The sequence below is a fragment of the Rattus norvegicus genome, chromosome 3, assembly GCF_036323735.1.
Source record: "Rattus norvegicus strain BN/NHsdMcwi chromosome 3, GRCr8, whole genome shotgun sequence".
NCBI classification, from domain to species: Eukaryota; Metazoa; Chordata; class Mammalia; order Rodentia; family Muridae; genus Rattus; species Rattus norvegicus.
Window position 1 is genome coordinate 188,193,787 of NC_086021.1, and position 9,784 is coordinate 188,203,570.

The 9,784-nt window shown below is 47.1% G+C and overlaps 1 protein-coding gene across 6 annotated transcripts in view; it reads right to left on the bottom strand.

The window, feature by feature from the left end:
• The window catches only part of Dido1 (death inducer-obliterator 1), a 53,346-nt gene extending 43,687 nt beyond the window's left edge, over nt 1-9,659 (bottom strand). For 3 of the 6 annotated variants that reach the window (XM_008762595.4, XM_063284236.1, XM_008762596.4), the window contains exon 1: nt 936-9,597. The gene's annotated coding sequence lies outside the window, so the exon portion shown is untranslated. Of the gene's footprint in view, nt 1-10 lie in introns of all 6 variants that reach the window. The other 3 variants (XM_006235806.5, XM_063284235.1, NM_001427308.1) reach the window with 3 other exon arrangements.
• Nucleotides 9,660-9,784: the final 125 nt, after the last annotated feature.

Consider the following 9,784-nt stretch of genomic DNA (forward strand, 5'->3'; position numbering starts at 1 on the left):
CAATACCTACCAGAGGTCCAGAGAGCTTTTCTGACAATAGAAAACTTCTGCGAACGACAAAAGATAGGAAGACATCCCATCTCGCCTTCAAGACCTACCTGAGCTTTCCTCAGGTTCCCTAGCACACGTTCTCAGCAAGCTATTGTGATGCTACACTTGCACTGAGTGCCAGGAGGAAAAGTGCCGGTCATGAGTGCTGGCAGGGGGTCATCAATTACACAACCTTTTTTGTGTGCTGTTTCTCATCTGTACACAACTGAGTTTGCCCGACAGACAAACTCACTCCACTTAATCAAGTGTAACAAGGAACATCCTTTTGTGGAAAATCAAATATACACAACATTCCAAATCAAACCCAGGGCCTCTTACTCAAGAGTTACTGCTGAGATCAATCTACATTAACCCACACCTGGCCACCAACATTGGCAAGAGGCAATGAAAGCCCAGGCAACGCCCAGGCCCTACGAGGGGCTGGGCCTTGGTCTTCCCCGAAGCCTCCCCCCACCCCCAAGAGATATCTGCTCCTACTCCCGCGAATTCGCGCCTAGGCCCGATCGCGTCCTACCACGAGTGTTCTACCAGTGTTGAGGACCTGCGGCCGCGAGAGGCTGGCTGGGCCCCTAACCCCGAATCACAATCAAGGGCTCCACAGCCTCCCAGACCCAGACCAGCCTGGACTACACAAGCCAACCAGTGATTAGACAGAAACCAGACGCAGGCAGGCCGCCCGCCCGCCCGGCCTCACGCGCTCCTCCGCGATCCCTCGGCCCGGGGCCGGAAAGGGCCTCACGGACCGCGACGCCATTTTCTCGGCGCCATTGCACCGCTCGCCAGGATTAGGCTGCCGGCATGGCGTCGCTCCGCCTTGCCCCGATCCTAAATGCCGTTCAGGTCCACACGGCTCCCGCCCTCCTTCGCTGCACAGAGCCACTTACCCCGGCCGCAGGGATCCCGCAGCCATTTCCAGACCTACCACTGATCTAGAGCGGAGACCAGCGAGACTACCGTCCTAGAGCGGTGGGCCGCGCGGCAAGCGGAAGAAATCAACCGGCCACCGAGACGTGGTGAGGCTAGAGCGGCCGTGCCGCCCTTCTTACACGCATGCGCCACCGGGGCTCCTCGGAGCGCCAGCCTAATCGGCTGGGCACGCTTGACAGATTCCCGAACCAAGGGGCTAAGCTAGGAGCCAATGCCATGAAGAGATTCCTCGAGCTATCCTGGAACAGCACTCTGCCCAGTATTCCAAAAGCTTTAGAAACCCTCTGCGCCTACGGGGACTGGTGCTTCGTGGTAAACCAGCGTCAGACTCCGGTGGGAAGGAGCCAGGAAAACTCCAAAGTCCCTTTGCGGGCCGCGCAGCTCTTGGCCTATTGCAGGGAGTATGCGGGGCCGGGAAGGGCATCCGCCCAACAGGAATTCCCTGGGACTTAACTCTGCTTTACTCCTTGCTAGAAACACCCTTGCCCCGTCCATTTCTTCCTAAATACCAACCAGGAGTCAGGAGCCAATGCCTTGGCATACGTGCCTACGAGGGCCGGACCCCCTAACCCCCAGCCTCCTCACGAAGGCATTTAAGGATATCCCCCCCCCCCTCTAGCGCTTACTACAGTGACATTCCTTCACTGTCCCCCAAATTACTTAAGGAAACCGGAGAGAGGCCTTTACTCTCTTACAGTACTGTGAACACTAGCCACTTTGCCCAGAGAGCAGTTAACACCGGGTAGGCGCTCAGCTTTGCCCCATACAACCAGCTTATTTATGTATGCACAGACACAAGGCTTGGAAGCCAGACTTATGTCCTAACTTCGGCTTCCTGGAAGAACGAACATGTGCTCCAGTCTAGTAAGCCCTCTCTCACACTGTAGAGGCCTTTAATGCTCCATTCAGAAGTCCAGGTCTTGAGTAGTTTTCTTTCTAACATGTCCCAAGATTACATGCCAGCTCGTGGGGCTTCCAGTACAATAGGAGGCTGCGTCTGCTTCCCTTGGTGAGATCCTTCAATACCACCTTTCTGATTCTTGTCAAGGAGCCTACCCTGATTCCTCAACTCTGCCCTTGAGTTATGTTCCCAGCATCCACAAAGAGACAAAAAACTCCGGTTCCGGGGATTCAGTGCCCTCTTCTGGCCTCCTTGGACACCAGGCACCCGGCACCCATTGTATGTACACATAATAGATGCAGAACACTCATACACATTAAATTTAAAAAATTTAAATATAAAAAAACTAAAACCCAACATTTAACTTCTAGTTCATTTTATTATGTACAGTGCTGGAGATTGAACCAGGAGCCACTCTAGGGACATGCTAGGTATGGAGTGATCTTAACAGCTAACTTTAGATAAAATGTGCACAGCACTGAAGAATCCTATAACAAACAAATCAGCAACTTTGTATGAAGTGGAATAGAGTAAAGCATCTGTCTTTGATTTCACTGTAAGAACAGCAGATTCCAATTTGCAGCAGATCTTTATCTGGCAGTGGTACATCTGTACACAGCTGAGATCCAACACCGACCATCACAGTACAGAGAGCACAAGGTACTGGCAGCACAGAAAAGAGCCAAGAAAACAATTCATAGACTTTGTAACCAGGTGTAGTGACATCTGTATTGCAAGCACTGAGGATGCTGAAGCAAGAAGACCTGTGAACTCCAGGACAACCTTGGCTACAGAGTGAAACACTCTCTTAAGACATAAAAAAGTACAAAAACCAGTCAAGACAGCCAGGGAAACACTGAGACCCGTCTCAAAGAAAAAGAAGAAAAAAAAGTAACAACAAAGAGGGCTTATGTCACAAATTGTCCGGTCCACAGAACAGAATCTGTGCAAACCTGCCTATAGAGGTCAGGGCTGGAGAGATGGCTCAGCAATTAAGAGCACTGGCTGCTCTTCCAGAGGTCCTGAGTTCAATTCCCAGCAACCACAACCCACAACCATCTGTAGTGGGATCTGATGTTTTCTTCTGGTGTTCATGAAAAGAGCTATAGTGTACTCATACATAAAATAAGTTTAAAAAAAAAAAAAAGGTCAATGATCCTTCTTTTTCTGGTTTATTTCCCAAGTGTTCTGCCTGCATGTATGAATGTCCAACCATGTGCTATGCCTAGGGCCCCCACATAAGTCAGAAAGGGGAGTCAGATTCCCTGGAATTCGGAGTTTGGGGTGACTGTGACCACCGTATGGGCTGGTAATTGAACTTGGATCCCCTGCAACAAGGGCTTTTAACCACTGTAATACCCCTACAGCTAAGATGTCAGGATTTATAGAAAAAGGGGGAAGCGATACAAATGTGTAGCTCTTTTGCAGCTCTCTTCAACAGAAGCCAAGGATTAAAGAATCCAAGGGCTTACTTTGGGGGGAGGGGGGAAGTAAAGGAAAGCATCCATGGAAACGATGTAGTTCTGGATTTAATTCCAGAACTGGGAAAGCAGCAGGCTGGTCTCTGTGGTTCAAAGACAGCTTGGTCTACCAGCTGAAGAAGACCCAGTCTCAAGAGGGTAAGAGTTATTCTACGGGGTTGGGGATTTAGCTCAGTGGTAGAGCAAGGCCCTGGGTTCGGTCCTCAGCTCCAAGAAAAAAAAAAGTTATTCTACAAAACGCAGCTGGCATCTTGGTACCTGTTTTTTTTTTGTTTGTTTGTTTGTTTGTTTTTTGTTTTGGTTCTTTTTTTCGGAGCTGGGGACGGAACCCAGGGCCTTGCGCTTCCTAGGTAAGCGCTCTACCACTGAGCTAAATCCCCAGCCCCCCTGGTTATTTACCTAATGGAAGCATTTTGTATTTTATCCTCAGAATGCTTTTCCCTTTTATAAAACTCCATGCTATTTGATTATTCAGTGCTGAGGGTTGACTCCATTATCGTGTGTTTGTGCTGTGTAAGTGCTCTCTCTACCACTGAGCTATCACTTCAGCCCCTTGATGATGTTCTCTCTCTTATTAATGTGGTGTGCACATTACCAAAGTAGGCGTGGTGGCGTCTTTTCTGCCTTCCTTTACATGGCTCCCAGGGTCTACTACACAGGTCATTAGGCCATGGTGGAGCAAGCACATATACTTCTTACCCGTTGTGCTATCTCTCTCTCTCAGGGAACTGCTATCTATCCCTACCCCCAAATACAAAACCAGGGTTTCTGTGTAGCCCTGGCTGTCCTTAAACTCAAAAGATCAGCCTTTGCATCCCAAGTGCCGAGATAAAAGGCGTGTATCACTACAGCCAGGCTTGAGAGCTGCTACTCTTTCACACTGAAACAACTTCAAATTTCTGCCTTGGTTTGCAGAACAGTGGTACCTCTCCTACCTCGGTCACATTTTTATGACTTCTCTTCCCCAGGTCCACCTATTGCACACAGGAAGCTTAGCTAGTTAATGAATGCACCAGGCTGACATTCCTGTCACCTTGGCAACTGTCCCAGGACATGCCCACCTATTTTCTACTCTTAAGTCCTTGATGCCACTGTACATCGGCCATCATTCTACCCCACCGTCCTGTCTATTCCACACATACTGTGGAAACCCACCTCTACTCAACTGGATCTACCCTTTCACCTGGTCCCTGGAACATTCCCACGTGTACCCCAAACTCAAATGCATTTCAAAGCCTAAAACAAAAATTGGCTCATGGGGATGGAGCTCAGTGGGTAAGAGCATTTGACACTCAAGTAGGGACAGGTACAAGTTCATGCCTATAACCTCAGTGCTGTGGATGGTGGTGACAGGCAAGACAGGATTGCTGGAGCTTGCTGGCTACTGGCTTAGTTTATAGTTCAGTGAGTGAGACCTTGTCCTGAAGAAATAAGGCAGAGCCAAGAGAACACAGGCCATCTCCTCTGGCCTTTATGCATTCCTGGGTGTATACTCACCCACACACAAAGAAAAACCACAAATGAGCTATCGACTCCCTCCTTTGCTGGTATTCACACTGGAGAAGGGCCTTGGCACATGCACTCATTTATTCCCTAGTAACAGCCATATGAAGTACCTAGAATGTACTTTTATTAACTGACATGTCAGTACATAAGAATGTTACTATTTTTGGTGCATGTTCATTCATTCACGTGTGTATGTGAAGTTGCACATGTGTACTTGGGCAGGGAGAGGCCAGAGGTCAATGCTGGTCAGGTATCCTCCTCAGTCTCTTACTTTTGAGAATGACCCCCTCATTGAATCTGGAGCTCACCAGTTCAGAGACATGGGCTTGCCAGGAAGTCCCGGGGTCCTCATGTCGGCCTGTTAGCACTGGGATAACAGCAGCTACAGTATCAGTTTTTGTACACAGGGATCAATCTCAGGTCCCTTTGCTCAAACATTTTACTGAATAAGCCATCTCCACAGCACGATAAACCTTATTTTTAGGGGAATCATGATATAAGACAATGGCAACATGGGGTGGGCTGTTGAGAGCCAAGGAAGATAGTAGTTTAGAACTCTTTTTTTCTTTGAGACACCATTTCTCTCAATAACCCTGGTTATCCTGGAACTCACTGTTTAGACCAGGCTGACCCTGTCTCCTCTGCATTACCGTGTGTGTGTGTGTGTGTGTGTGTGTGTGTGTGTGTGTGTGTGTGCGCGCGCGCGCACGTGTGAGTGTTTTGCCTATATCTGCATGTATGTGTACCATGTGCACAGGCAAGGTGCTCACGAGGGCCAGAAGAGGGAGACCAATCCCCCGAAATGAGTTACAGCCAATAATTCCAAGTGAGCACTGAGGTCTGAGCTTGGGTCCTCTATGAGAGCGGGAGTGCCCTTAACGACTGAGCCATCTCTCCAGTTCCAGAACTACTTCTCAAACTGTGAGCTGCAATCCTATATGGGGTTCCATATCTGAAATGGGGGGAGGTTATGACAAATTTAGCAACAACCATAGTTTCTAAGCACGTAACAAATCAAAATGAAATACATAATGATTCTTAGGTGTTTCTAAAAGGGTTCACCCATGGTGTACTGATCAACTGCGTCTTGGTTCTTTTAAAACATTTATTATTTTTAAATTATGTGAATGTGTGTCTGTGCACATGTGTCAGATGCCTGTAGAGTTCAGAAGAGGGCATTAGATTCCCTGGAACATAAGTGACTATGAGCTACCATGTGTTGGGGCCAGAAATCAAAGTCCTTATCAAGGGTAGCAAGTGCTGAGCAATTTCTCTGGGCGCTGCCATCTTGGTCTTGAATATAAAACATGTTCATTTTACATGCCAGGAAACACCAACAAACACACCTTGATCATATTTAAGACTACTGCTTGTTATGAACTACAATATTTTTACTATATAAAGTTTATGCTCTTAAAGAAATGTAATAGAAGCCAGGTGCAGTGGTGAAAAAATCTTTAATCCAGCACTTGGGAGGCAGAGGCAGAGGCAGGTAGATTTCTGAGTTCAAGACTAGCCTGGCCTAAACAAATGAGACTCTCTCAAGGAAGGAAGGAAGGAAGGAAGGAAGGAAGGAAGGAAGGAAGATAATTATTTACTTTTAAAAACTTCCTTACAGCATGAGAGTGTCAAATTAGTAATCTTTGGATAGTATTAGAATTTTAATTTCAAAAATTGCTGTTGGGGGGGCTGGAGAGATGGCTCAGCGGTTAAGAGCACTGACTGCTCTTCCAGAGGTCCTGAGTTCAATTCCCAGCAACCACACGGTTGCTCACAACCATCTGAGATCTGAGAGCAACAATGTACTAATAAATTTAAAAAAAAAAAAAATTGCTGTTGGAATTACTGACTTGAGCTGTGCCAATGAATAAAAAGATCAAGATCAGGACAAGATGTAGTCAGTTATGTGGTGAACTGCTGGTCTGGGTATGTACCGTACCATGCTCTGAATTCAGTCCCCAGCACCACAGGGTAGAACAGGAGACTCTAACTCACTGTCACTCTTGCAGGCAGCACACACAAAGGAGAACCTTGTCTTTCAAAAAATAAAGTTGCAGGCTGGACTGGATCCTGTCACTCTTCTTCTAGAAATGAAGTTTGGTTCTTAGTATTCATAGGGGAGTGAGAGGGCTCAAAACTACTTACAAACTCTGTTCCAGGGGTTCTGACATCCTTTTCTGGCCTCCAAATACACAAAAGTAAATCTTAGAAAAAGAATTTATTTAGGCTTTTTTTTTTTTTTTTGGACAGAGGTTGTCTCTATGTAGCCCTAGCTGACCTGGAACTATATAGCAGGTTGTCCTTGAACTCAAATACTCAAATTAAAGGCCTGTGCCACTTCATACAGCCACAAAAGAAAAAAAAATCTTTTTTAAAAGATTTGTCAGACACAGTAGCACACACCAGCACTTGAGAGGCAGAGGCAGGAGGATCTCTGTGACTCAAAGGCTAGCCTGGTCTACATAGTGAGTTCCAGGACAGCCAGAGCTACATTGTGAGGCCCTGTCTCAAAATAAAACAAAACCCCCACAGATTGATTTCTATTTATGTGTACATAAGTGCCCAGAGGCCAGAGATTATTAGATCTCCAGAAACTGGAGTGAGGTGGCTGTGAGCTGCCTTAGGTACTGGTAACTTAAATTCAGTTCTCCGAGACATTATTTCTCCAGCCCCAAGGCTAACACTTAATGCAAAAATAAGCAAGCACATACATCTCTTTAGAATGAAAATTTGCTTTTCTCCTTAATGGTAAAATAGGAGAAGGCCATTATAAAATTCCATTATCAGTTAATATTTGATTTGTACATCTATTTTATATATCATATACCCAGAGTAGCATGAAAAAAATCCTATGCATAAAGGGATTGAAGGTAGAAAGTTTAAGAATCCCCAGTTTACGGGGGTTGGGGTTTAGCTCAGTGGTAGAGCGCTTGCCTAGCTAGGCAAGCATAAGGCCCTGGGTTCGGTCCCCAGCTCCAAAAAAGAAGAAAAAAAAAAAAAAAAAGAATCCCTAATTTACAAGATCACCTGAGCTGGGCATGGTGGGACACACTTTTTAAAGACAGGGTCTCCCTACATAGCCCTGGCTGACCTGAAACTCATAGAGATCCACTTGCCTCTAGGTGTGCCACCATAAGCAGCCTATTAACAATCCACGATACACAGAGAAACATAATCTGGAAAATTCAAAAAATAAAAATTATCACCTGAGCAAAAGGAAAAGACAAAACTTGCTGGTATTTAGTGAAATTTCCCAGGGAAGGCAAAGCAGCTGAGGGAAGCATTTTACAGGCCCAAAGAGAACCACAGGGCTCAGGGTGACTGGAGCAGGAAGGCCAATCAACTGGCAAATGCTTTACAGGAAAGTCAGAGTGTAGGAGAAATAGTACTGTGAGAGGACATATGTGACAATGTCCTCATGTGAAAAGACACCACACCGTGGTTAAAGGATACTTCACGCAAGCAGCAAAGATGATGAGCTCAGGGTTTAAGCAGCTGAGGAACCCCAAGCAGGAGCTAGTTTGTAGAAAAGACTATGGCACTAGCAGACTTGTTAGTGGGGTTGCTAATCCATCATCCACAGAGGCACTGAAATTCAGTTAACCCCTCTCTATTTAAGATACTGGCCTCTTCCCTTGCACACTTTTGAGTTGATATCCAACTCTACCCAGTAAAGTAAGCGCTACACAGTTTGTCAATACCAACCTAAACAGCTTTGGTTAGAGCTATGGAGTTGCAGACTTAGCGCGTACAGCCACTGTGGTCGTTGTGTCCAACAGATCTGCAAAACTGGCCTTATTTTCAGTGACTCAATGAGAAGTTGCTTTCCCTAAACTCAGTTCATTTTTAAGCAAGCACACTCAACTATCTCAGACTGCCCAACATTTCCCCCCCAAAAGCATTCCAGAATTCCTTTACATTACAATGACTAAATTTGCATTCCCCTCCGGTAGACAATAAACACATGAATATGCAAATACTCATTTACCGACTCCAGCGAGGGCCTCTAACTACCCCCATCCCTTACCGGAATCTCTAAGAACCCATCTCAAGGCAATGAATAAACAGGATTCGGGGGGGTGGGAGGGATAGGAGTCCCTTCTCCGGCGGCTGGGATTCCCTCCGTCGGAGTCTTGAGCTGGGTCCCCACCGTACGCCGCTAAGACACTCTCTGTGAACGCCCTGAAGTAGGGAATACCCTCGGCGGCCTGGAGGAATCCCCACGGTGAGCGTTTTTGAAGCATGGATCTGCTCTGCTTCCATGATTGCCTTAGAAACAGGGATTAACATCCGTGCAAGCTCCATTCCCTGAGAACCCCAGCACTAGGGAGTCACCTTCTTGAGTGCCCAGAAACGAGGGAACGAGAGCCTCTGCAGTCCGCTCTCCAGCGAAGCCACAAGGATCGCTCTAAGCAGCGTTGTTCTGACGCTGACCTGGCCTCTATTACAACGTTCCCGGAATAAATCCTAGGAGCTCGCTCACGTCCGGAGGCCTTGTCTTTGAGACTAGAGCCTGGCGGACTAAAGGCCGGGAATGCCCTCATCTCGCGCACTCCGGTGTTCACACACACCTATTCCTCAACCACCCCCCGCTTCACACACACACACACACACAACACATACACACACAAAACAAGAAAAGAGCTGGGACCTTCATTTCGAACTCAGTCTACACGTCTCCATCCCCGCGCTAGCACTCAGTACGCGAATGCCCCCGCAGCAGCCATCTTGCGCAGAAGCGATACTAGCCTTTTGACTCTCGCGCCAACCCGTAGAGCTAGGGCACTGCCAAAGAGTTGTGCGCAAGAACGGAAGACAAGACCCTAGTATCCTGTGACCGCCTGCCCAGCAGATTCGCGAGAGGATTCCATTGGTTGCCAGTTCGCATCTCGAGATCTTACGATCTCGCGATAGGTGT